Below are 25,237 nucleotides of genomic sequence, written 5' to 3' on the forward strand. Positions count from 1 at the left end.
ACATTGCTGTTTGTGAGAGCTTGCTGTGTGTAAATTGGCTGCCGCGTTTCCTACATAACAACAGTGACTACACTTCAAAAAGTACTTCATTGGCTGTAAAGCGCTTTGGGACGTCCAGTGGTCGTGAAAGACGCTGCAGAAATGCAAGTCTTTCTTTCTTTCCTTCTTTCTTTCTTTCATTAGCCCAAGAGCCTAAAGGCTAATTGCACTACCCCTACCACAGAATTGACTAAGATCAGCTAAACAGTACCGACTCGAGATTGAACCCGGGACCTTCCAGATCTAGCTTGGGTCGACAGCACAGCAGGTGGTGCAGTTGCCCATTAAGCCATCAGGTTTAGCTACCAAAAAATAAGTCGCTGCCGTCCTCAAGATGTTAGAATAGGGGAGTTCCCCTCCCCCTTGATTTACTTTTGGCCTAAACCACAATGCTCTGAATCAAACACTTTTTCTCAGAACACCTATTTTTTAAAATATAAAAGGCACGTGCGTGCTGTTAGTGACCTCGCTGTGGCCTGGGTTTGTTCCGTGTGAGAGTGGAGGCACGTGGATGACATAAGACATCGATGAAACCAAACCGCAAACAAAAAATATGCTCCATCGGTATTTTTTTGTTTCAATATGATTGCGCTGCCTACAATCTTTTAAAAAAATCAAATTGCAATGTGCAGGACATTGGAAAAATAACCAGCGTTCCCCATTCTCAAGGGTTCTTGCCCTCCTCTCAGTTGGCCATGACACATAGAGCCACCTAATCATGGGTAAGGCAAAAGCCAGTGATACGTTTGGGTAGGAAGAATGAGGAGAGGCAACAGAAGCTACAATTTTAAAGAAGTTTGCAGGAACAAAGAGAACCGGGGGTGTACGCACACAAATCTTTGAATGAGGCAGGACAAGTTGAGAAGGCTGTGAAAAAAGCACACGGGATCCTTGGCTTTACTAATCGAGGCATAGAGTAAAAAAACAAGGAAGTCACGCTAAACCTTTATAAAACGCTGGTTAGGCCTCAGCTGGAGTATTGTGTTCAATTCTGGGCACCACACTTTAGGAAGGATGTCAAGGCCTTAGAGAGGGTGCAGAAGAGATTTACTAGAATGGTGCCAGGGATGAGGGACTTCAGTTATGTGGAGAGACTGGAGAAGCTGGGGTTGTTCTCCTTAGAACAGGGAAAGGTTGAGAGGACGTTCGATAGAGGTCTTCAAAATCATGAACGGTTTTGATGGAGTAAATAAGGAGAAACTGTTTTCAGTGGCAGAAGGGTCGGTAACCAAAGGACATAGATTTAAGATGATTGACAAAAGAATCAGAACCGACATGAGGAAACTTTTTTTTTACGGAGCGAGTTGTTGTGATCTGGAATGCGCTGCCTGAAAGGGCGGTGGAAGCAGACTCAATAGTAACTTTCAAAAGGGAATTGGATAAACATTTGAAGGGAAAAAATTTGCAGAGCCATGGGGAAAGAGCGGGGAGTGAGGCTGGGGTTGGATAGCTCTACCAAAGAGCTGGTATAGGCACGATGGGCCGAATGGCCTCTTTCTGTGCTGTATGATTCTATGATTCGTGGGTTAGGCCCCCTGCTTACATGGCCAATTGGGTATCTACAATACATCATCCACCTCATTGTTGCCTTTCCACCCTTGTGTATGGACGAGTTGTGTTGGTTTCGAATGCGTTACGTCTCACTGGCAACAGGTGCAGAATGCATTGGCCTACCTGATATTGACACGTGCTGGTCACTGGTCATGCCAACTTTCCTGGCAGCCTTGGCGCGATCAAGACTCTTCTGCACCCACTTGACAAATTGACTCATGTCGGCTACTATATTTCAACAGCAACAACGGATTGCATTTATATAGTGCCTTTAACATAGTAAAAAGTCCCAAGGCGCTTCGCAGGAGCTATTGAAAACAAAATTTGACACCGAGCCACATAAGGAGATATTAGGACAGGTGACCAAAAGCTTGGTCAATGTGTTTAGAGGAACGTCATAAAGGGGGAGAGCAAGGTAGAGAGGTTGAGCGGTTCAGGGAGGGAATTCCAAAGCTTAGGGCCGAGGCAGCTGAAGGCACAGTCGCCAATGGTGGAGCGAAGAAAATCGAGGATGTGCAAGAGGCCAGAGTTGGAGGAGCGCAGAGATCGCGGAGAGTTGTAGGGCTGGCGGATGTTACAGAGAGAGGGAGGGGCGAGGCCATGGCGGGATTCGCAAACCCGTCGGTAGTCTTCTCCAACCAACGGTCTGATTAGCGTTAATGGAGCATGCACTTCGTGTCTGTGTTGCAACTCAGACGGCGAGAGCCCTGTGCATTCTTGTTGCACCTCCCTGTAAGTGAATAGTAAGCTTGCCAACATTTTATCCCAGTCCTTGAGATTCTGCTCAGGGTATGCAGACAGCGTGCCATTAAACCTCTCCACCAGTCCATTCATCGGAGGACAGTTCTGGTGAAGTTGTTTTGTTTGGCACTGTGGCTTGAAGTGCGCAGTGTAAATAACTAGGACATAAAGCTATCCCTCTGGTTAGACTGTATCTCTTCTGGGAACTCGACCCGAGTGAACACTGCTGAGCAACACATCGGCCGAGATGTCTACATTGACTAGCGGAAGACTTATCGTGTCTGGATACCTAGACATGCAATCTATTACGGTTTATGAGTACTGTTTCCCCAAGTTACTCCAGACAAGCATAAGGCTTCTGATGATCTCTGCCCGCCCTCTTGGAAATGTTCAATAATAATGTGTTGGGTTTGTAACAGTGCCATCATTGCAGTTGCTAAAGTTTACACTGACATTTATCACATAATTCTACAAAATGTGGCTGTGTCCTCAGAGATAGGGGGCCAGTAAAACTGTTGCAACAAACTTATCTTAGTGCATTTTGCCCCCAGCGTCCTACAAGAGAGATATCATTGGACTGCCTTTAATAAATCTCGGCAGTCCGCCTGCAGTAACATGATCTTTCGGATCCTGTCCAGCTCCTGTCCCTCAACTGGTTTTGACTTCTATTGCTGGACCATCCACATTACTCTACCACGCCGCTGTCTCAAACTGTGAGGCACTGATACTTGTGCAGCCTGAGCCCACATACCTTCTAAGATAGAGTTAGCCTGCTGAGCCTCAGCTATCTCTGTGCATTTCAAACTATCCAGGCTCCCTTGGTTGATTTCCCCACGAAGAGATATCATGCCGGGAGACCTTGTTTTTTCCCCTCACGTCCCTATGCGGCTCATGTCACCACTTACTCACTCTGGCCTTTGCCTCCAGTGCCGTGGTGGGTTGAGCCTGCGGCTGTGGGTGGGCATATTCTTAAAATTAGAGCCAGGCCATTCAGTGGCAGATGTCAGGAAGCATTATCTTCACACAAAGGGTCGTGGTATATTCTGCAGCCCCTGTATACTGCAGTACCAGTAGTGACCACCCCTGTATATAAGCCTGTGTAGTAACTTTGTATAGTCGTTCCAGTTTTGTCTCCATTCAGTAAACACCTGTTATAACCAACTTCTGCAGTCCGTGTCTCAATTACACACGGCCGTTACACTGGCGATGAACAGATCCGAACTTACCTACAGTTCTGCACCACCTCACGGGGATCCATCCCTGAAGCGAAGTTGTTAGAGGTCGAGGCCAGAAGGAAGAAATCCAAAAAGAAAAAAAAAACAAACAGAAGAAACAGGCGTCGACCATGGGCAACCGCCCTCTGATTCATCGAATTTGAAGATTTGCAGGAAAGGCTGTCGCGAGCTGGGCTTGGTTATCCAGTCTATGGTGTTCCAGCTAATCGGGCTGGTGGCAGGTAGTACACTGATCCTTCCTGGGCTGCGGCGGGCTAGAGCTCGATCGGGTGGCTTTTCAATGGGGCCGAGCAGCGTTGTCGGGAAGAGGAGAGAGAGAAAGAGGGTGGAGCACACAGGGCGCGGCCGGTGCTACGAAGCCGGGCAGCGTACAGACCCGAGAAGAGGGAGGAAAGTGCCCATAGGGTCTGCTCTGACGACGGGAACAGTAATTAAAATTAAAGAAATTAGAAGCGCAGAAAGCTGCGAGGAGCTGCAGTTTGCCACGGGGACCGCAGAGAGCGGCGTTGGCAGCAGCGCGGGGGGGAAGTGCGCTAAGACCATAGGGCGTCGCCATCAAGGCATAAAAACGCCAGCAACAGCACTAGCAGCAGCGGAAAAGACAGAAAGCGCGGGAGGCGCCATCTTAATCCAGCGGGGAAGAAGGCAAAGCGCGGGAGGCGCCATTTTGTTCAATCGGGGAAGAAGGCAAAGTGCGGTAGGTGCCATCTTAGATTTCTAAGATGCCGAAGACTGGCAATATCACTGCCTTCGATAATGCAATAGAAGACTGGACCACGTATGTGGAAAGAGTCGAAGTATATTGCAAGGCAAATGAAGTAGCCGATGAGAAAAAGGCATCGGTACTACTAAACTTAATGGGCGCAAGAACGTACGGCCTATTGCAGAACCTGATCACTCCAATGATGGCGAAGAGTTTTAATGAAATTGTTGATATCTGACAGGAACACCTAAATCCTACACTGCTGCTGATAGCAGAAAGATTTAAATTCCACAAGAGAAATCAGCATAAAGATGAGAGCAATGCTGATTACCTTACGGAACTATGCAAGCTATCAAAGCACTGCCAGTTCGGAGCAAGACTGGCAGATACCCTACGGGACAAATTTGTCTGTGGACTCCTGAGTGAAGGAACCCAGAAGAGGTTACTCTCAGAGAAAGAGCTGACGCTAGATAAGGCTTTCAGCATGGCAGTATCGTACGAAGCAGCAGCAAGGGGAGCTGCGGAAATACAGCAAAAGCCACAGGAATACGGCACCCATGAAATGACACGGGGATTTGAAAAATGTTATCGCTGCGGCAGAACAACCCATGACCAGAAGGACTGCTGGTCCAAGGACAAAACATGCAGCCAATGCGGAAAGATGGGACACATTGCATGAGTTTGCAGGTCCGGGAAGAAGACTAACGACAACAAAAAGACTACTAAGGAAAAGTACAGGAAAGTACAAAAGATGACGGACAGTAGCTCCGAAGACCAGAAGAGCGATAGTGAATCCGGGAACAAGAGACTAAGCTGTCTCAAACTACACAATGTAATCACGAAAGAGGATCACCAAACCATTTGGGTCACCCTCACGATAGCAGGGTCCCAAGGCAAAATGGAATTGGATACAGGATCAACCCTGACCGTCATGAATCGACGAGACTACGAGCGGCTATTCTCACACATACCCTTGAAAGACACATCCATTGTCTTGAAGACATATACGGGGCAGAAAGTATACCCCAGAGGGAAAATAAGGGTGCCTGTCGAATACAACGGCAAGGAAATACAGAAATTGTATCTGTACATACTGCAAGATGGTGGACCACCTTTATTGGGACGTGAATGGATCAGAAAGATAAGTTTAGACTGGCACTCCATTCAGGCACTGACGGTGGCTGGTAAAAAGGATGACGACGTCACACCTGGACGATTGTCAAAAATCTTGGCTAACGCTAAAGAGGTATTTCAACAAGAACTGGGAACTCTTAAAGGCGTAACCGCCTCGATAAAAATAGAAGAGAATGCAATTCCCAAGTTTTTCAAAGCAAGACCGGTACCGTATGCAATTCGCCCAGCCGTCAAGGCAGAGCTGGAGAATCTGGAGAATGCAGGCGTGTTAACTAAGGTAGACTGGAGCGAGTTGGCGACACCCATCGTTCCTGTCATGAAGAAAACGTTAAACAATAAGTCTGAGGAGCCAAGGAAGGTTCGCATCTGTGGGGACTTCAAGGTGACTGTGAACCCAGTCCTTCACACAGTACAGTATCCTCTTCCGAGGATAGAAGATATTTTCACCTCACTATCTGGAGGGAAACGTTTTACAAAAATTGACCTAGCGCAAGTATATTTGCAGATGGAGGTTGAAGAATCCTCTAGGAAATATCTCACGATAAACACTCACAAAGGTCATTACCAGTATAATCGACTGGTATTCGGAGTTGCATCAGCTCCGGCTATATGGCAAAGAGCAATGGAACAAGTCCTGCAAGGGATTCCGGGGACTCAGTGTTACTTGGACGACATCCTAGTGACGGGTGAAAATGACAGTGAACACCTTGCCAACCTATAGCAGGTGCTCACTAGACTAAGAGAACATGGGCTACGAGCCAATCGCCCCAAGTGCGAGTTTTTTAAGAAACAAATATCGTATTGTGGCCACGTGATTGATGAAGAGGGGTTACATAAGTCCCCTGACAAAATTGAAGCGGTAGTTAAGGCTCCAGCGCCTGAAAATGTGTCGCAACTGAGGTCATTCCTCGGATTGGTGAATTACTACCATAAGTTTTTGCCGAATTTGTCCACAATTCTGCACCCACTGAATGCCCTGCTACAAACTGGAGTAGCATGGAAATGGAGCGATGAATGTAAGCGGGCCTTTCAGAAGTGTAAAGGCCTGACCACTTCAAGAGAAGTATTGGCTCACTACAACCCATCACTACCGATAAGACTGGCGTGTGATGCGTCTCCCTACGGCGTTGGAGCGGTACTGTCACATAAATCCCTTGATGGTTCAGAGAGGCCGCTAGCTTTTGTGACACGCTCGTTAACTGCAGCCGAGCGTAACTACACCCAGATTGACAGAGAGGCCCTCAGCCTGGTGTGGGGGGTGAAGAAGTTCAATCACTACCTGCACGGACAGAAATTTACTCTACTAACTGATCATCAACCTCTTGTCTCCATTTTCAACCCTAAGAAGGGCGTCCCGATAATGACAGCACAACGGCTACAGAGGTGGTCCCTTTTCGTAGGGGCACACCAATATGACATCGAGTACAAAGGAACTAAACAGCATGGGAATGCTGATGGATTGTCGCGCCTACCGTTGCCGACGGTGGAAGAAGCACCTGCAGTGGATCCTGTGGAGATATTCCACTCGACCATAGTCGAATGTCTACCTGTGACGAATGCAAACATAGAAAAGGAAACACGAAATGACCCGACACTCTCCAGGGTCTATGATTTAACGGTGAAGGGATGGCTAGCACATGGCGAACCACTGTTGCCAGCATTCTCGCTGAGAAGAGAACAGCTGTCAGTGTGCCGAGGAACCTTGATGTGTGGATCCAGAGTAGTAATTCCACCCAAATTGAAGGATAGAGTGCTCAATGAGCTTCATGAAGGTCATCTGGGAGGGGTAAAAATGAAGAACTTAGCCAGAGCGTTTGTGTGGTGGCCGGGAATCGATAGAGAAATTGAAGAGATGACCAAGAGCTGTACAGGATGCCAGAAGGTCCAAAATGCCCCACCACAAGCCCCTCTACATCCATGGGAGTGGCCCTCATCTCCATGGCAAAGGGTACACATTGATTTTGCTGGTCCATTTATGGACTCGATGTTTTTAATTTTGGTGGATGCACATTCAAAGTGGCCAGAGGTAATAAAAATGTCCTCAACCACCACAGAAAAAACTATCAGTCTTACGAACCATATTCGCCAGAAATGGGCTGCCTGAACAGATTTGCTCCGACAATGGACCACAGTTTGTGTCTGAAGAGTTCCGGAGGTTCTTAAAGAACAATGGTGTTAAGCATTACACATCCGTCCCATATCATTCAGCCACCAATGGATTGGCTGAGAGGTTCGTTCAAACATTCAAGAAGGCTATCAAGGCAATGTGTAATGAAGACATACCCACCCCTACAACACAAGGTGGATAACTTCTTGTTTGCCTACCGGAATGCGACACATGCGGTTACCAACCAAACTCCAGCCATGGTGTTCTTCAATCGAAGACTAAGATGCCGCTTGGATTTGGTTAAGCCAAACATCAGAAGAGATGTGGAGAACAGGCATTTTCAGAATATGAATGAAAGGCCAACCAGGAGTTTTAAGATAGGTCAACCAGTTTTGGCCCGGGACTACCGCACAGAGAAATGGCAGCCAGGAACGATCTGCACACGGCAAGGACCTCTAATGTATACCGTGGACGTTGGAGAGAGCATTATAAGACGCCATACTGACCAGATTCTAGAGTCACTGGAAAATGTCAAATCTACACCACGATCCTATACACCTGGTGATGAAACCGAAGTACCAATTGCACCTACCTCAGAATCGGTGATATTGGAAGCAGACGAACCAAACAACGACGTTGATCCCGAATCAACTTTGCCAGAAGAACCTGATACCCCAAAGAGGCGTTATCCGGACAGAATCAGGAAGCCTCCTCAAAGACTGAATTTATAATTGATTAACTTCAGCTAATGTATATAGCAACTGTAATTGTAAATATGTTATTTAATTATTAATCGAATGTTATGTACTGTTTAGCTAAAAGGGGAGGAATTGTAGTGTATGTACCTTGAAGAAGGAACTATATTCTGCAGCCCCTGTATACTGCAGTACCAGTAGTGACCACCCCTGTATATAAGCCTGTGCAGTAACTTTGTATAGTAGTTCCAGTTTTGTCTCCATTCAGTAAACACCTGTTATAACCAACTTCTGCAGTCCGTGTCTCAATTACACACGGACGTTACACAAAGGGCATTAAGGGTTAAGGAACCAAGGCGTGTAGACGGAGTTAAGATACAGATCAGCAATGGTCTAAATGAATGGCGGTAGAGGCTCGAGGGGCTGAATGGCCTACTCCTGCTGCTATGTAGCTGGTGCTACTGCTGCTTTGGTCTTAATCAGCTATTCCTGATTCGGAGTAATCACCGAAGCTTCCTCTCCCTAGAAAATATTGGCCACAACATCCCTATTCATTCCCCAATGAAATCTCGGCTCGTACAAGCATAGTAGCCACTCCGATTTCTTTCATCTCATCACCGAGTGATATTCTAGCCAGGGGCATGTTAACAAGCATTATTCTAGCCAAGGGCATGTTAACAAGCGTTATTCTAGCCAGGGGCATGTTAACAAGCGATATACTAGCTAGAGGTACATTAACTGAGCCTGAAAAGTCCTGAATGCAGATTTCCCTTTCCTTTACATGCAAGTGGCTGCACACCAGCCGTGGCCGTCCCAGTGTCAGAGTATATCCCTTATCACATAAGCCTTTGGTGGCTACTTGCTCACAGAGCCCAGGTGTAGGAGTAGTGCCATACTCCTTGCATTAAGGGTCATTGCACAGCAAGCGGCCTCATGAGCCACAACTGGACTCAGTCTTCCTGGTCAAGTCCCAGATCCTCTCCCGGACCTGCAATGGCCTGTATTGTACCCGACCCTGTCACAATTAGAGCACCTAGTGTCAGCTGTTGCTCAGTGGGCAGCACTCTTGCCTCTGAGTCGGAAGGTTGTGGGTTCAAGTCTCACACCAGAGACTTGAGCACATAAATCTAGGCTGACACTCCAGTGCAGTGCTGAGGGAGTGCTGCGCTGTCAGAGGTGCAGTTTTTCAGATGAGGTGTTAAACAGAGGCCCCGTCTACTCTCTCAGGTGGATGTAAAAGATTCCATGGCACTATTTTGAAGAAGAGCAGTGGAGTTATCTCCAGTGTCCTGGGTCAATATTTATCCCTCAACCAACATCACTAAAAAAGATTATCTGGTCATCATCACATTGCTGTTTGTGGGAGCTTGCTGTGCGCAAATTGGCTGCCGCGTTTCCTACATTACAACAGTGACTACACTTCAAAAGTGTTTCATTGGCTGTAAAGTGCTTTTGGACGTCCGGTGGTCGTGAAAAGTGTTATAGAATGGAAGTCTTTCTTTTAGATCGCTGGTGTCATCGCTCGCAGAGCAACTCAAGAACCTTGAGGGAGTTCCCCGTCTCCCCCTCCCCCAGCCCAGCTGACGAGGGGAAGGAGTCTGACCACCCATTTGGTTCTTTTGACTCCTACACTCATGGGATCAAACTATTTGACTTCTTGACTTGAGCCCCCCTGGTCAAGCAGTCATGATCCGTAAATCATCTATAACCACTGTCCAAAACGGATCCCTTGGTATCAATTGAATGAAAACTTTATAATCGTTTACATGCCTCCACCCCACAGGGATAAATCGAAGGCAATAGCCATGAGGGGACCACATGAGCAGCGACACAAAAAATATGACATAAACATGTTGCCTGGACTCTGTGAACTAAATTCACTCTAACTATAGTGAAACAGCAGGAGGGAAAAGCAGCAACCCACATCCCCCGTTCACACAAGCAAGGCAACTAACTAGAAACAGGTTAAAACATTTTTAAAAATAAACAGAGCGGCAACAGTTAAAAAAATTATGACTGATTAAATCTCAATTCAGCAAACTGTGCAATGCTGACAGATGTAGAATATAGTTATTTTTAAACCATGCACAATTTACAATAGTTCACACTATTGTGGACTTAGATGCATTTAGGGGGGAGCTAGATGAGGGAGAAAGGAATAGAAGGGTATGTTGACAGGGTGAGTGGAGGCTCGTGTGGAGCATAAACACCAGCATGGGCCAGTTGGGCCGAATGGCCTGTTTCTGTGCTGTAAATACTATGTAATTCGAACTCTTTGACTCATTCATTGTAAGCGGCATCCCAAACTGTGCACAACTTTAGAATTTTTGCTTTTTCACCTGATCTTCCTCTACCGTTTAATCTGCACTGAAGCCTCCTTCTCATCATCTTTGCTCTACTCTCCTCCAACCTTCAGCTTACACACTTATAACTGGGACATATCTTCCTTCTTGTTTTCCTCTGCAGGGCTTAAAGTCTATTTACATCTTTAAGCCCTTGTAGATATCTTTAAGTACTGCGGCTTACTTTTGCTTGTTTAATTTAAAAATCGGCCTGTTGGACTGCTCACGATATCCATATCCCACTGTTGCCAACAATGATTTAAGTTTTTACCAGATGCTTTTCTATATGCCAACACAAAGTTCACTCCCATAGGTGAGCACTCTTGCGCCCAAGACCTGAAGCACAAAGTAATCTGGGATAGTGTGCCTTGGGTGAACAACAGACCCATTTAATGTTTCTGGATTCACGTGTAGCATTCCCACTATGTATGTACATTGCTTCTGGGGTTGATTATTATTGGTTACATCAGATGCTTTAATATCAGACTAATTTGGGGACTTGAGCACAAAACCTAGGCAGTACCGGGGGAGCACTGCACTGTCGGAGGTGCCATCTTTCAGATGAGATGCTAAACCAAGGAAAGACTTGCATTTATATAGCACCTTTCACAACCACCGGACGTCTCAAAGCACTTTATAGCCAGTGAAGTACTTTTGGAGTGAAGTCACTGTTGTAATGTGGGAAACGCAGCAACCAATTTGTGCACGGCAAGCTCCCAGCAATGTGATAATGGCCAGATAATTTGTTTTTGTTATGTTGATTGAGGGATAAATATTGGCCCAGGACACCGGGGAGAACTCCCCTGCTCTTCTTCAAAATAGTGCCATGGGATCTTTTATGTCCACCCGAGAGAGCAGGCGGGGGCCTCGGTTTAACATCTCATCTGAAAGACGGCACCTACGACAGTGCAGCGCTCCCTCAGCACTGCACTGGAGTGTCAACCTAGCTTTATGTGCTCCAGTCCCTGGAGTGGGACTTGAACCCACAACATTCCGACTCAGAGGCGAGGGTGCTGCCCACTAAGCCACAGCTGACACTGACAGTTACAGCTAATTAAGTACTTTTGAAGTGTAGTCACTGTTGTAATGTAGGAAATGCGGCAGCCAATTTGCACACAAGGTCCCACAAACAGCGATGAGATAAATGATCAGGTGATGTGTTTTATTAATGTTGGTTGAGGGATAAATATTGGCCAGGACACCCGGGATAACTCCCCTGTTCTTCTTCGGAATATTGGCATGAGATCTTTTAAGTCCCCCCGAGAGGGCAGACGGTTTAACATCTCATCCAAAAGACGGCACCTCTGACAGTGCAGCAGTCCTTCAGTACTGCACTGGAGTGTCAGCCTTAATTATGCGCTCAAATCTCTCTGGAGTGGGACTTGAACCTAGAGGTGAAAGTGTTGTCCACTGAGCTACGTCTGACACCGTAACCTAAACTTAAAGGATAGGAGGGGAGAAAATGTAAAAGGCAACAACTTGGTGTGCAAAACCCCATTCACAGCTCCGTCTTATTGACCACAACAGGCCGCAGGCTTCATCGGTGACAGTGAAGAGATTAGGGACGAGTTTCAGCAGTTCTTCATGTTGAAATGAAACCACCATTTATCACTGCTGGATGCGGCCTAAATCCACTAAAAAGCCTGCACTTTGATTACTGTATTCTTCGTAAACAGATCAATAATTTTGTTCAAGTTTAGCAACAAAAAAAAACCAGTGATAAATAAATTACACAGTAACCTGTAAAAACATTGTTCACTTACTGCTACAGAGAGATTAGCTGGACAATGATAAATATTCTCTCAATTATTACCGGTAATAAAACAGTGAAAAATTAATAGGGGTCAGCTGTGCCTTTGTGATTACAACAGAGATTTCAGTACACAGTCATGAATTTGTATTGGGCCTTTGTCATTATCTATTAACTTCTGATAAGGAGAACAGAAAATACTAGGATGAATTTATTATTGCTGCAGTGTGGCAGCAGAATTGGTAACCAATTAAGGACTGGGGTACAGTGTATTAGAACATAGCCTTTCGCCTGTCAGAGCTTAATTTGAATCCAGCCCAGGCTAATACAGGTCAAGGTCTTTCCTCTCTGGGAGCTTTAACAGTGCCAGGTGAATGATGTTGATCCACTTCTCAATGGGCATGGGCCAACAGACCATGTCGTTTATTTTTATTTGTTCACAGGATACGGGCGTCACTGGCAAGGCTGGCATTTATTGCCCATCCCTAATTGCCCTTGAGAAGGTGGTGGTGAGCCGCCTTCTTGAACTGCTGCCATCCATGTGGTGAAGGTACTCCCACAGTGCTGTTAGGGAGGGAGTTCTAGGATTTTGACCCAGCGGCGATGAAGGAACAGCGATATATTTCCAAGTCGGGATGTTGCCTGACTTGGAGGTGGTGGTGTTCCCATGCGCCTATTGCCCTTGCCTTTATAGGCGGTAGAGGTCGCGGGTTTGGGAGTTACCGTCGAAGAAGCCTTGGCGAGTTGCTGCAGTGCATCTTGTAGATGGTACACACTGCAGCCACGGTGCACCGGTGGTGGAGGGGGTGCCAAGCAAGCGGGCTGCTTTGTCCTGGATGGTGTCGAGCTTCTTGAGTGTTGTTGGAGCTGCACTCATCCAGGCAAGTGGAGAGTATTTCATCACACTCCTGACTTGTGCCTTGTAGATGGTGGAAAGGCTTTGGGGAGTCAGGAGGTGAGTCATGCACCACAGAATACCCAGCCTCTGACCTGCTCTTGTAGCCACAGTATTTATGTGACTACTCTCACCACCTGCCGCAGGCCCAGTGGAAGCGATGTCCTTCAGGACTCGGCCAGCTCGGTCAGTAGTGGTGCTACCGAGCCACTCTTGGTGATGGCCATTGAAGCCCCCCACTTAGAGTAGGTTCTGTGCCCTTCAGTGGTTCTTCCAAGTGGTGTTCAACATGGAGGAGCTGAGGGAGGGCAGTAGGTGGTAATCATCAGCTGAGGGAGGGTGGTAGGTGGTAATCAGCAGGAGGTTTCCTTGCCCGTGCTTGACCTGAAGCCATGAGACTTCATGGGGTCCAGAGTCAACGTTAAGGACTCCCAGGGCCACTCCCTCCCGACTGTATACCACTGTGCTGCCACCTCTGGTGGGTGTGTCCTGCTGGTGGGTTAGGACATACCCAGGGATGGTGATGGAGGAGTCTGGGATGATGGCTGATTCTGTGATTATAACTATGTCAGACTGTTGCTTGACTAGTCTGTGGGACAGCTCTCCCAATTTTGGCACAAGTGAGGAGGTCTTTGAAGGGTTGACTGGGCTGGGTGTGCCTTTGTCGGGGCCGGTGCCTAGCTCGATGTCGGGTGGTCCATCCAGTTTTTGTTTTAGTGTACATCTTTGTAGCGGTTTGGCCATTTCAGAGGGCAGTTATGAGTCAACCACATTGCTGTGAGTCTGGAGTCACATATAGGCCAGACCAGGTAAGGACGGCAGATTTCCTTCCCTGAAAGGACATTAGTGAACCAGATGGGTTTTTACGACAATCCAATCATTTCATAGTCACCATTACTGATACTAGCTTTTTATTCCAGATTTATTTAATTAACTTAATTCAAATTCCCCAGCTGCCGTGGTGGGATTTGAACTCAAGTCTCCGGATCCCTTGTAGTGAAGAAGAACCACAAACCCATTCGATATCTATCCAGTGAATGGTGTGGAGATGCCGGAGTTGGACTGGGGTGGACAAATGTAAGAAGTCACACAACACCAGGTATAGTAACCTGGTGTTGTGTGACTTCTTACATCTATCCAGTGAATGACAGTAATGTTAGATCCGTGATTCTGAGAGTATGATGTTTTACAATAACCACACGGATGCTGTAACTTAACAATCAACAGGTATTTACTGGAGTAGGGTAGTCTCAAGACTGGGGGTACAGAGGCATGCGCAAGGCTTATATACAGGTGTGGTCACTGCCGGTACTACAGTATACAGGAGCTGTAAAAGTAGTTCTCTCTTAAAGGTACATACACTACAAGTAACATGTTAATACTTGTATTTGTATTGAGCTTTATTATGTGGGATATAGAATTATACAGCACAGAAAGAGGCCATTCAGTCCATCGTGCCTGTGCTGATTCTCTGAAAGAGCTACCCAATTAAGACCCACTCCCATGCTCTTTCCTGCAAAGGGAGTGCTGTCGGAAGTGCCGTCGCTCGGATGATTAGCAGGAACCAACTTCTGATCAACTTTTAGCCCCCAGCCAACAGTCAAAACACATTGGCCCAGAAATTCGGGTTGGGGGCTTCCCGCGGGTGCAAGCCCCCGACCTGCACTTACCTGGCGCGCCGGCCGTTGAGCTGTGGGCCCCCGTGGAATTCCGATCCTGGGCCTCCTCCAACTGCTGGTGTGCAGTGCTTGCGTATCCCAGGGGTGCAGTTAGTTCGAAGCGTCCCCTGGGATCACGTGGGCCATGGAGAGCCAATCAAAGCAGGGAATGCTTCATTCATAAGTTTGACAGGAAGGGCTGTCAAACTTATAAATACTATAAGCCCCAAAACATCGCTAATTCTTCAAATAATTTTTTTTTAAATCACATTTTTTAAATAAACTATAAATTACATGAAATAACTATTTTAAACAATAATTTACATTTTTGAAAAAAATAATTTTATTTTCTAATGGGGCTAAAAATAAACTTACCTTTCTTTAAAGTATTTAAAAATAATAAACCTGTGGAAAAAATGTTTTAATTTTAATTAATTCACCACTTACCTTGTAAAAAGCAAGCCTTGCGACTGCTCTTTAAATGTGTAACTTCTGGAGACTTACCTTCCCGGGAAAACCTGCAAAAAAAACATAAGTTCGATGCGCACGCGCAGCCTCTCCTGCGCACGCGTTCCACCTCTGAACCCCTTCTTTCAGGGGAACGGAAGTGCCGGTTTCCCGCGCATGCGCAGTGCATGCAGGAAACCAGCACTTCCATTGGGCTTACGGGTGAGTACCCCGTGCGTACTCACCCGTGGAGACCCGAAGTTCTGGGCCAATATTAGCTGGTCATGTATCTCATTGTGGGAACTTGTGTGCAAATTGGCGGCTATATTTCCTGCATAACAACTGGGGGAAGGGGGGCATGTGAGGCCTAAAGGCTCCTCGTGGGGCCCAGAGGCATCACTTCTGGCCTCGGCTCCCCTTCCCGGTGGGCTGACCCCAACCAATGACCGCTTCCCTGCATATTTAAAGAAGGACCCCGCCGGTTTGCGGAGGGCATCTTCTCTCGCCTGCTCAGAAGGTCATGTTGAAATCGTAGCCTATGGGAAGTGATTGTGACTTCGGGGAGTGAGTCCCTCAGGTGATTTGAACTGTGCGCCTGTTTGGTTTCCGTCAGGTGCGCAGAGTTAACATAGCCCCGTTAAAATTAATTTATCAGGAAATTACTTGGAGGGAACTGACAATTTGTGGAGTATCCAGGATTGAGACCTCTCCCTAAAAGCACATCAGGTGAGCTTACAGTATGTGGAGTATCTAGGATGCTTGATAATTATGGATGATTAGGGACATCTCACACCGAGCTTATGAAAAAAAAACAGCCTTGTCCCGTCTGATTTTACTGAGAAGATACCCTTTGTCATGAAGCTATAGTATCAGGGTGTCACACTGAGTTCCAGAGCTCCTGACCATCAAAGAGATTTCATTCTCTTCACTGTGTCTTGCGCTTACGGCTCTGTTCTCATCTTTGGGCAAAAGCAGTTTTAAAGGACAGTGGATTTATATTCCGAAACATGCCAACCTGACATTCACAAGCAGGTCTGTAGATTGAGGCTATTTGCCACAGTGCAGCCAGTGTATCGCAAAAGTAATTGTGCTTTTGTTTTTGAAGCTCAGGGTATATTATTTGTAAGCAACAATCATTTGCCGCCTCTGAGTCAGAAGGTTGTGGGTTCAAGTCCCACTCCAGGGACTTGAGCACAGAAAGCTAGGCTGACACTCCCGGCGCAGTACTGAGGGAGTGCTGCACTGTCGGAGGGTGCCGTCTTTCGGATGAGACGTTAAACCGAGGCCCCGTCTGCTCTCTCAGGTAGATGTAAAAGATCCCGTGGCACTATTTCGAAGAAGAGCAGGGGAGTTATCCCCAGTGTCCTAGCCAATATTTATCCCTCAACCAACATAACAAAAACAGATTGTCTGGTCATTATCACATTAATGTTTGTGGGATCTTGCTGTGCGCAAATTGGCTGCCACGTTTCCCACATTACAACAGTGACTACACTTCAAACAGTATTTAATTGGCTGTAAAGCACTTTGAGACATCCGGTGGTCGTGAAAGGCGCTATATAAATGCAAGTCTTTCTTTCTTTCTGTTCTTGAGTCCTGCCCTGTGCTCTGATAAAAAGGGCACAGGACAAGTTTTTGTTCCCCTAGGCTTCACTAAATATTAATGAAAGAAAGAAAAATTTGCATGACCTCGGGACATCCCAAAGCACCTTACAGCCAATTAAGTACTTTTTCAAGTGTGGTCACTGTTGCAATGTAGAAAATGCGGCAGCCAATTTGCACACAGCTAGCTCCCACATACAGCAATGTTATAATAACCAGATAATCTGTTTTAGTGATGTTGATTGAGTGATACATATTGGCCAGGACACCGGGGTTAGCTCCCCTGCTCTTCTTCGAAATAGTGCCATGGGATCTTTCACGTCCACCTGAGAGAGCAGGCGGGGCCTCGGTTTTAACGTCTCATCCGAAAGACAGCACCTCCGACAGTGCGGCACTCCCTCAGCACTGCACTGGAGTGTCAGCCCAGATTTATGTGCTCAAGTCACAACCTTCTGACTCAGAGCCCATAAGAAGTTATGGATGAGCGATGAAGGTTGCTTGTCCACTGATTTTCAGTCCCACCATAGAGTAGGCCTGGCTGAAATTGGAAACTCCTTGATTGATCTGGGGTGGTGGGGGCACAGGGGTAATAACCATGCACTGTAACACTCTGCAACACTGCAACATTCCAGTGAATAAATACACTGTGCTATTGAGTCATCAATTCAGGCCTTTGATTAATACAGGGAAGCTCACACTCTAAAGGAAAACCAAAACCCAGGAATGATAACTGTGTGCTCTCAGAGTCGTTATGATCTGGTGTCCCATCGCACAATGAAGATCCACCTGAGACCTCGGCATGTAGTCGAACAAGCGCGCTGCCTCCACAAAAGGCAGCTGAAATAGAAGTATTGTCTGCCACAGCCCTTGTGTTCTCACTGCACCCTGTGGACTGACAAGTATTACATGAATAATGTCAGCCGAGGGCCTTGGGAACAGACAGGCATGTAATTTCTGTTCACGCACTGTAATTAAATCTACTTTGTAACTATAATAATTTAGTAATGGAAACTCAATGCACACAAGCCACACTAGGACACGGTTAGAGGTGAGTTACATAAATCTGATTTTTGCAAGTTGGCATTTTGTGCAGTTTTTATCAAGAGACAATGTAAATAAATAACTCGCAACTAAATTACTATCAACATCTCACAACGTCACTTTAGATGGCAAGTGTTCAAAGCCTCATACCGTTGTATCCCACCTTGCTTGCAAAATCGGTGATACTGTAGTTTGATCTGGTTTCTAGTGCAACGAATCGGCAATTCACTCATGGCCTCCTATTTTAAGCTTCTTCACCATCTTCTTATATTCTCGTCACCCCATTTCCGATGATGCATCTTCGCATCATCAAAGGATTTGGTTGTAGCCACTGTAGCGGAATGATCAGAATGGTCCTATCCCGCCATTCCTCGTTTGACTCACACAAAAGGTGAAACTTGTTGAGTGGCTTCAGTGTTGCTATAATGAAAGGCTTGGCTCCAAATATCTATTTCACTGACTCCAGGCCGGTGATGTGCAGTTCATTGGTTAGCTTCAGGATACTGAACTAGTTCCACTGCTCCTGTATTTTCACACCCACCCCGCTGTAGTCCACATGGATAAAGAGACAATGGGCTGAATTTTCCGGGGTGCTAACAGGCGCGATCGATGGCGGGTCGGGCGGGAAAGTTTTTTTTTTTGACAGCAGGTCGGGAACCTGCTGTCATCTCGCTCCCACGCGCCTTTCCCACAGGCACGTCTGTCAGCGTGAAGCCGACCCGACCTGTAGCGACGGGGGACCCAGTTGAAATCATTCTGAGGTACTTTACAGGCACTGAAGAGCCTTTTTCCCTCCTACTTTTTAAATTTCCCTGCATGGCCACAGGATTTACACAGCTCAAGAACCACGTCTGTCAACGTGAGGCGTGAGTTCCGTGGCCATTGCTCCAGCTGATTACTTGACAGCATGGAAAACAAACCAAAATTAAAACATGTTGATTACAGCAGCTAACAGATTGATGGAGATTCTATTCTACTTGAAAATCTACTGGTAAGTGTTAATTTTTCACCTGCCATTCTCGGCTGTTGCCTTCCAACTCAACATTAATTGCAGTGAATTGATCTGCGCTATAAAAAATGACATATACCATTTCAATAAATGTTTGTGTTGTTTTTGGTCTGGCTTTTCTCACAGTATACTGTGATTGTCCAGTTATACATTAAATCAAGTTATCAACTGTAACAATTTCATTCTCATCGCTCATTCCACTGGTTTAATTTGCTTTCAGTCCCTGAATATGACTAATTTAATTTTTCAGTCTGAGACTTTAGGGTGAATTTCTGTGGAGGTTCTTTCACTTGTCCATTGTTAACTTCAACAGAAGAGCTGCAGAAATCCCAGAAACACGTTGTAAGCACCACTTACACTGTTTGTCAGGGATTCCGCAGCTCTTCTGCTGAAATTGAATAAGATTGTAAATCCATCCCTTTACAATTACATTTAAAATCTGCTTAATTTTATGTATTATCTATACGCACACATCTTTTATTTGTACCAGTTACTGATAAAAGTCTATAGATTTGTTATTAAAGTACCAATAACTTCCCAATTAATGTACTTTATAAATTATGTTCTTGATCGTATTTGTAGATGGAGTCATATTACTTAATGATCATTTTATTTAAATATTTCTTTGTCACTCATATATAACTTTTATTATATGATTATACAGTAAGATTCAACACCCACTGTGTTAGATTAAACTTAAAATTTAATGTGGCCAGGGTCCCTCTCAGTGTCACAAAACATATTTGAAAGTTCTCTATCTGAATGCATGTAGCATTCGTAACAAAATAGACGAGTTAATGGCACAAATAACTACATATGGGTATGATCTTGTGGCCATTACAGAAACATGGCTGCAGGGTGACAATGCCTGGGAATTAAACATACCAGGTTATTTAATGATCAGGAAGGACAGGCAGGAAGGAAGGGGATGTGGGGTGGCTATGTTAATAAAGGAAGGAATCACTGTAATACAGAGAAATGATATTGGGTCAAAAGATCAGGATAATGTAACAGTTTGGGTGGAGGTAAGGAATAATAAAGGGAAAAAAACACTAGTGGGCGTGGTCTATAGGCCTCCGAACAGTTGCAACTCTGTTGGACGGAGTATCAATCAGGAAATAGTTGAGGCTTGTAATAAGGGAACATCTATAATTATGGGGGATTTTAACTATCATATTAATTGGACAAATCAAATTGGGCAGGGCTGCCTTGAGGATGAGTTCATTGAGTGTATTAGGGATGGGTTTCTTGAGCAGTATGTAACTGAACCGACCAGGGGGCAGGCAACCTTAGATCTGGTCCTGTGTAACGAGACAGGATTAATTAAAAATGTCCTAGTAAAGGATCCCCTTGGAATGAGTGACCATAACATGGTTGAATTCCATATTCAATTAGAGGGTGAGAAGGTTGGATCTCAAACAAGCGTGCTAAGCTTGAATAAAGGAGACTATGAAGGTATGAGAGCGGAATTGAGTAGAGTGGATTGGGAAAATAGATTAAAGGGTAAGACGATACATGATCAGTGGTGTACATCTAAGGAGTTATTTTACAACTTCCAAAAAATATATATTCCACTGAGAAATTAAGGATAGTATTCGACTAAAAACAAGGGCATATAAGGTAGCCAAATCTAGTGGGAGGATAGAGGATTGGGAAAACTTTCAAAGACAGCAAAAAATAACAAAAAGATTGATTAAGAAAGGGAAGATAGATTATGAAAGTAAATTAGCAAAAAATATAAAAACAGATAGTAAGAGTTTTTATAGTTATATAAAAAGAAAAAGGGTGGCCAAAGTAAATGTTGGTCCCTTAGAGGATGAGACCGGGAAATTAATGGTGGGAAATATGGAGATGGCAAAAACACTGAATGAATATTTTGTATCAGTCTTTACAGTAGAGGACAGTAAGAATATCCCAACACTGGACAAACAGGGGGTTATAGGGGGGGGAGGAGCTAAACACGATCAAAATCACTAAGGAAGTGGTACTCGGTAAAATAATGGGACTCAAGGCGGATAAATCACCTGGACCTGATGGCTTACATCCTAGGGTCTTGAGGGAAGTGGCGGTAGGGATTGTGGATGCATTGGTAATAATTTTCCAAAACTCCCTGGACTCAGCAAAGGTCCCGGCAGACTGGAAAACTGCTAATGTAACACCCTTATTTAAAAAGGGCAGTAGACAGAAGGCTGGAAACTATAGACCGGTTAGCCTAACATCTGTGGTAGGTAAAATTTTGGAGTCCATTATTAAGGAGACAGTAACAGGACATTTGGATAATCATAATTTAATAGGACAAAGTCAGCATGGTTTTATGAAGGGGAAGTTATGTTTGACAAATTTGCTGGAGTTCTTTGAGGAAGCAACATATAGGGTGGATAAAGGGGAACCAGTGGACGTAGTGTATTTAGACTTCCAAAAGGCATTTGACAAGGTGCCACACAAAAGATTATTGCTTAAGATAAAAAATCACGGGATTGGGGGTAATATTCTGGCATGGATAGAGGATTGTCTATCTAACAGAAGGCAGAGAGTTGGGATAAATGGTTCATTCTCAGACTGGCAATCAGTAACTAGTGGTGTTCCGCAGGGGTCAGTGCTGGGTCCCCAACTCTTTACAATTTATATTAACGATTTGGAGGAGGGGACCGAGTGTAACATATCAAAGTTTGCAGATGATACTAAGATGGGAGAGAAAGTAGTGAGTGAGGAGGACATAAAAAACCTGCAAGGGGACATAGACAGGCTAAGTAAGTGGGCAGAGATTTGGCAGATGGAATACAATACTGGAAAGTGTGAGGTTATGCACTTTGGCAAGAAAAATCGTAGAGCAAGTTATTATCTTAATGGCAAGAAACTGGAAAGTACTGAATTACAAAGGGATCTGGGAGTCCTAGTGCACGAAACTCAAAAGGTTAGTATGCAGGTGCAGCAAGTGATTAAGAAGGCCAATGGAATGTTGGCTTTCATTGCTAGGGGGATAGAATATAAAAATAGGGAGGTATTGCTTCAGTTGTACAAGGTATTGGTGAGACCACACCTGGAATACTGCATACAGTTTTGGTGTCCATACTTAAGAAAAGACATACTTGCTCTCGAGTCAGTACAAAGAAGGTTCACTCGGTTAATCCCGGGGATGAGGGGATGGACATATGAGGAGAGGTTGAGTAGATTGGGACTCTACTCATTGGAGTTCAGAAGAATGAGAGGCGATCTTATTGAAACATATAAGATTGTGAAGGGGTTGGATCGGGTGGATGCGGGGAGGATGTTCCCGATGATGGGTGAAACTAGAACTAGGGGGCATAGTCTTAGAATAAGGGGCTGCTCTTTCAAAACTGAGATGAGGAGGAACTACTTCACTCAGAGGGTGGTAGGTCCATGGAATATGCTGCCCCAAAAAGCTGTAGAAGCTACATCATTACATAAATTTAAAACAGAAATAGACAGTTTCCTAGAAGTAAAGGGAATTAAGGGTTACGGAGAGCGGGCAGGAATTTGGACATGAGTCTAGGTTCGGATTGGACATGGCCCTGTGCGTAGCGGACCGGGCCCAGGGGCCGTGTAGCCTGATCCTGCTCCTATTTCATGTGTCTAATTCTGTTAGATTCAGGAGATGGTTCTGTGATAGTAGATTGGCGGTTAGGATCAGATCAGCCATGATCTTATTGAATGGCGGAGCAGGCTCGAGGGGCCGATTGGCCTACTCCTGCTCCTATTTCTTATGTTCTTATGTTCTTATGTAAAGCATGTCATGAGTGACATCACCAGACCCACTCTACCTAATTGGGCTGGGTAATGTGCTGGGTGGGCTTAATAGGCCCCATTAAGGTAAGTTCATTTTGTACAGCGGGATGGAGCCAACAGCTGGGTCGCGAACTGTCACGGACACCGGCTGCCCCAGACCCACCGATTTCAGGAAAATTCCAGCCAATATTGGTCCCAATTTTATCTCCAGCTGGATTCCCCGCTCAGGCCTGAATTAAAATTACAGATGGGTCTCAATGATGCCAATCTGCCGCAACATGCATCTGTAAAGAAGGACCCTGTTGGCTCCGGGCACGAGTCCTTGCTGCCTGCTCAGGAGAGCAGGTTAAAATTGCAGCTGTTGTGATCATGGCGGCTTTTGGACAGGTGAGAGCCAGGGCGATTTTAACTGTCCGCCCGCCAGGTTTCTGCTGAGCGAGTAGGGTTAAAATCTCCCCCATTATAGAGTTAAATGCTCATCTGGGACTCTAGTAAGGTTGACAACTCCTTGGATTTCAACTAGACAGTTTGGTTTTTGAATGGTCTGTCTAGAAATATTTGAGAAGTAAGCTGGATGACCCAAAGTCTGATTGTTTTTTAAGTAAAGTACGTGTCCATTTTTCTATATGCTTCTGTGTCTTAAAATGTGGAGACATTAGTTATTAAGGTTTTCAAATTAATTTTACTATCAGCAAAACAAATCTCACTAGTCATAACCTGTCCCACCTCTAGCCTGCCTCCTGTCTGGTTTTGGACTAAGCAAAACGTAACAGCCTTCGGTCTCCATCAGAATCTCATGCTTCCAGAGAGGAAATGGTCCACATCGCCATCACTTTGTGTAAATAATAATAATAATAATCAACTTTATTGTCATTGTTAGTGCACAAGTGCAGTACAACGAAATGTAGGCTTGCGGCTCCCGAGAGTGTACATTTAGATTAAGACATTTAAACATTCAGCATACATTTGGCTTGTAATACATTAACATAAACATAACCATAATAAAGTGCATTGGCAGATGTGCAGGCTTTAGAGTTTATTTGTGGAGTTCAGTAGGATGACAGCCCTGGGAAAGAAGCTGTTCCTAAATCTGGTCGTACGGGTGCGAATGCATCTGTAGCGTCTCCCAGATGGCAGGAGGGCGAACAGACTGTGGCTGGGGTGGGTAGGGTCTTTGATGATGGTCCGTGACCTCCGTAAACAGCGTTTCTGGTATATGTGCTCTATGGTCGGTAGCCGGGTGCTGGTAATGCGTTGGGCAGTTTTGACTACCCGCTGCAGGGCTTTCCGGTCATAATAGCTACAGCTGCCATACCATACTGTGATACAGTTCGTCAGGATGCTCTTTATTGTGCAGCGGTAAAAGTTAGAAAGGATCAGGGGTGACAGGTTACATCCCTTCAGCCTCCTTAGGAAATATAGGCGCTGCTGGGCCTTCTTCACCAGAGAGGAGGTATTGAGGGACCAGGAGAGGTCTTCCGTGATGTGGACTCCGAGGAACTTAAAGCTGTCCACCCTTTCCACCACAGCCCCATTGATGTGGATGGGGGTGTGACTTCCGCCTTTAGACTTCCTGAAGTCCACAATGATTTCTTTGGTTTTCTTGATGTTAAGGGCCAGGTTGTTGTCGGCGCACCACTTCACGAGGTACTGGACCTCCTCCCTGTAGGCTGACTCATCGTTGTTGGTGATCTGGCCTACTACCATGGTATCATCCGCAAACTTGATGATGATGTTGGAACCATGAACAGCCACACAGTCGTGGGTGAAGAGGGAGTAGAGGAGGGGGCTCAGCACACATCCTTGTGGGGCCCCCGTGTTCAGGGTCGGGGGGGGGAGGTGTGGTTACCTAATTTGACAGACTGGGGTCTGTTTGTTAGGAAGTCCAGGGTCCAGTTGCAGAGGGAAGTGTTCAGGCCAAGAGTGTGGAGTTTGGTGGCCAGCTTGTTGGGGACGATAGTGTTGAATACTGAGCTGTAGTCTATGAACAGCATTCTGATGTAGGTCTCGTTACCATCTAAGTGATTCAGTGCAGAGTGTAGAGCAGTTGTGATTGCATCCTCCGTTGATCTGTTTGCACGATAGGCAAACTGGTGTTGGTCAAGAGAGGCGGGAACACTGGCTTTGATGTGAGCCAGGACCAGTCTCTCGAAACACTTCATTATGATGGGTGTGCCTAGTAGACCAAGTAATTGCACATTTGTCTCCCAATCTGAAAGCCATTGAGCTCAAAGTTGCTGATTTCAACTCTTACACTCAACTGGATAAGTGTTGACAGTTTTACTACAGTGATAGGAACATAGGAACAGGAGGAAGCCATTTAGCCTCTCGAGCCTGTCCCATCATTTAATTAGATCATGGCTGATCTGTGGCTCAACTCCATTAATCTATCTATGTTCCATGTCCCGTGGCACCCATACCTAATAAAAATCTATCGATCTCATTCCTGAAAATTTCCATTGAACCAGCATCCATAGCTATTGGGGGGCGGGGGGTATAACATCCGTGTGTAATTGAGACACGGACTGCAGAAGTTGGTTA

This window comes from Somniosus microcephalus, chromosome 6, assembly GCF_052327205.1.
Source record: "Somniosus microcephalus isolate GS21.2 chromosome 6, FLI_Smic_1.0, whole genome shotgun sequence".
In the NCBI taxonomy this organism is placed as follows: domain Eukaryota; kingdom Metazoa; phylum Chordata; class Chondrichthyes; order Squaliformes; family Somniosidae; genus Somniosus; species Somniosus microcephalus.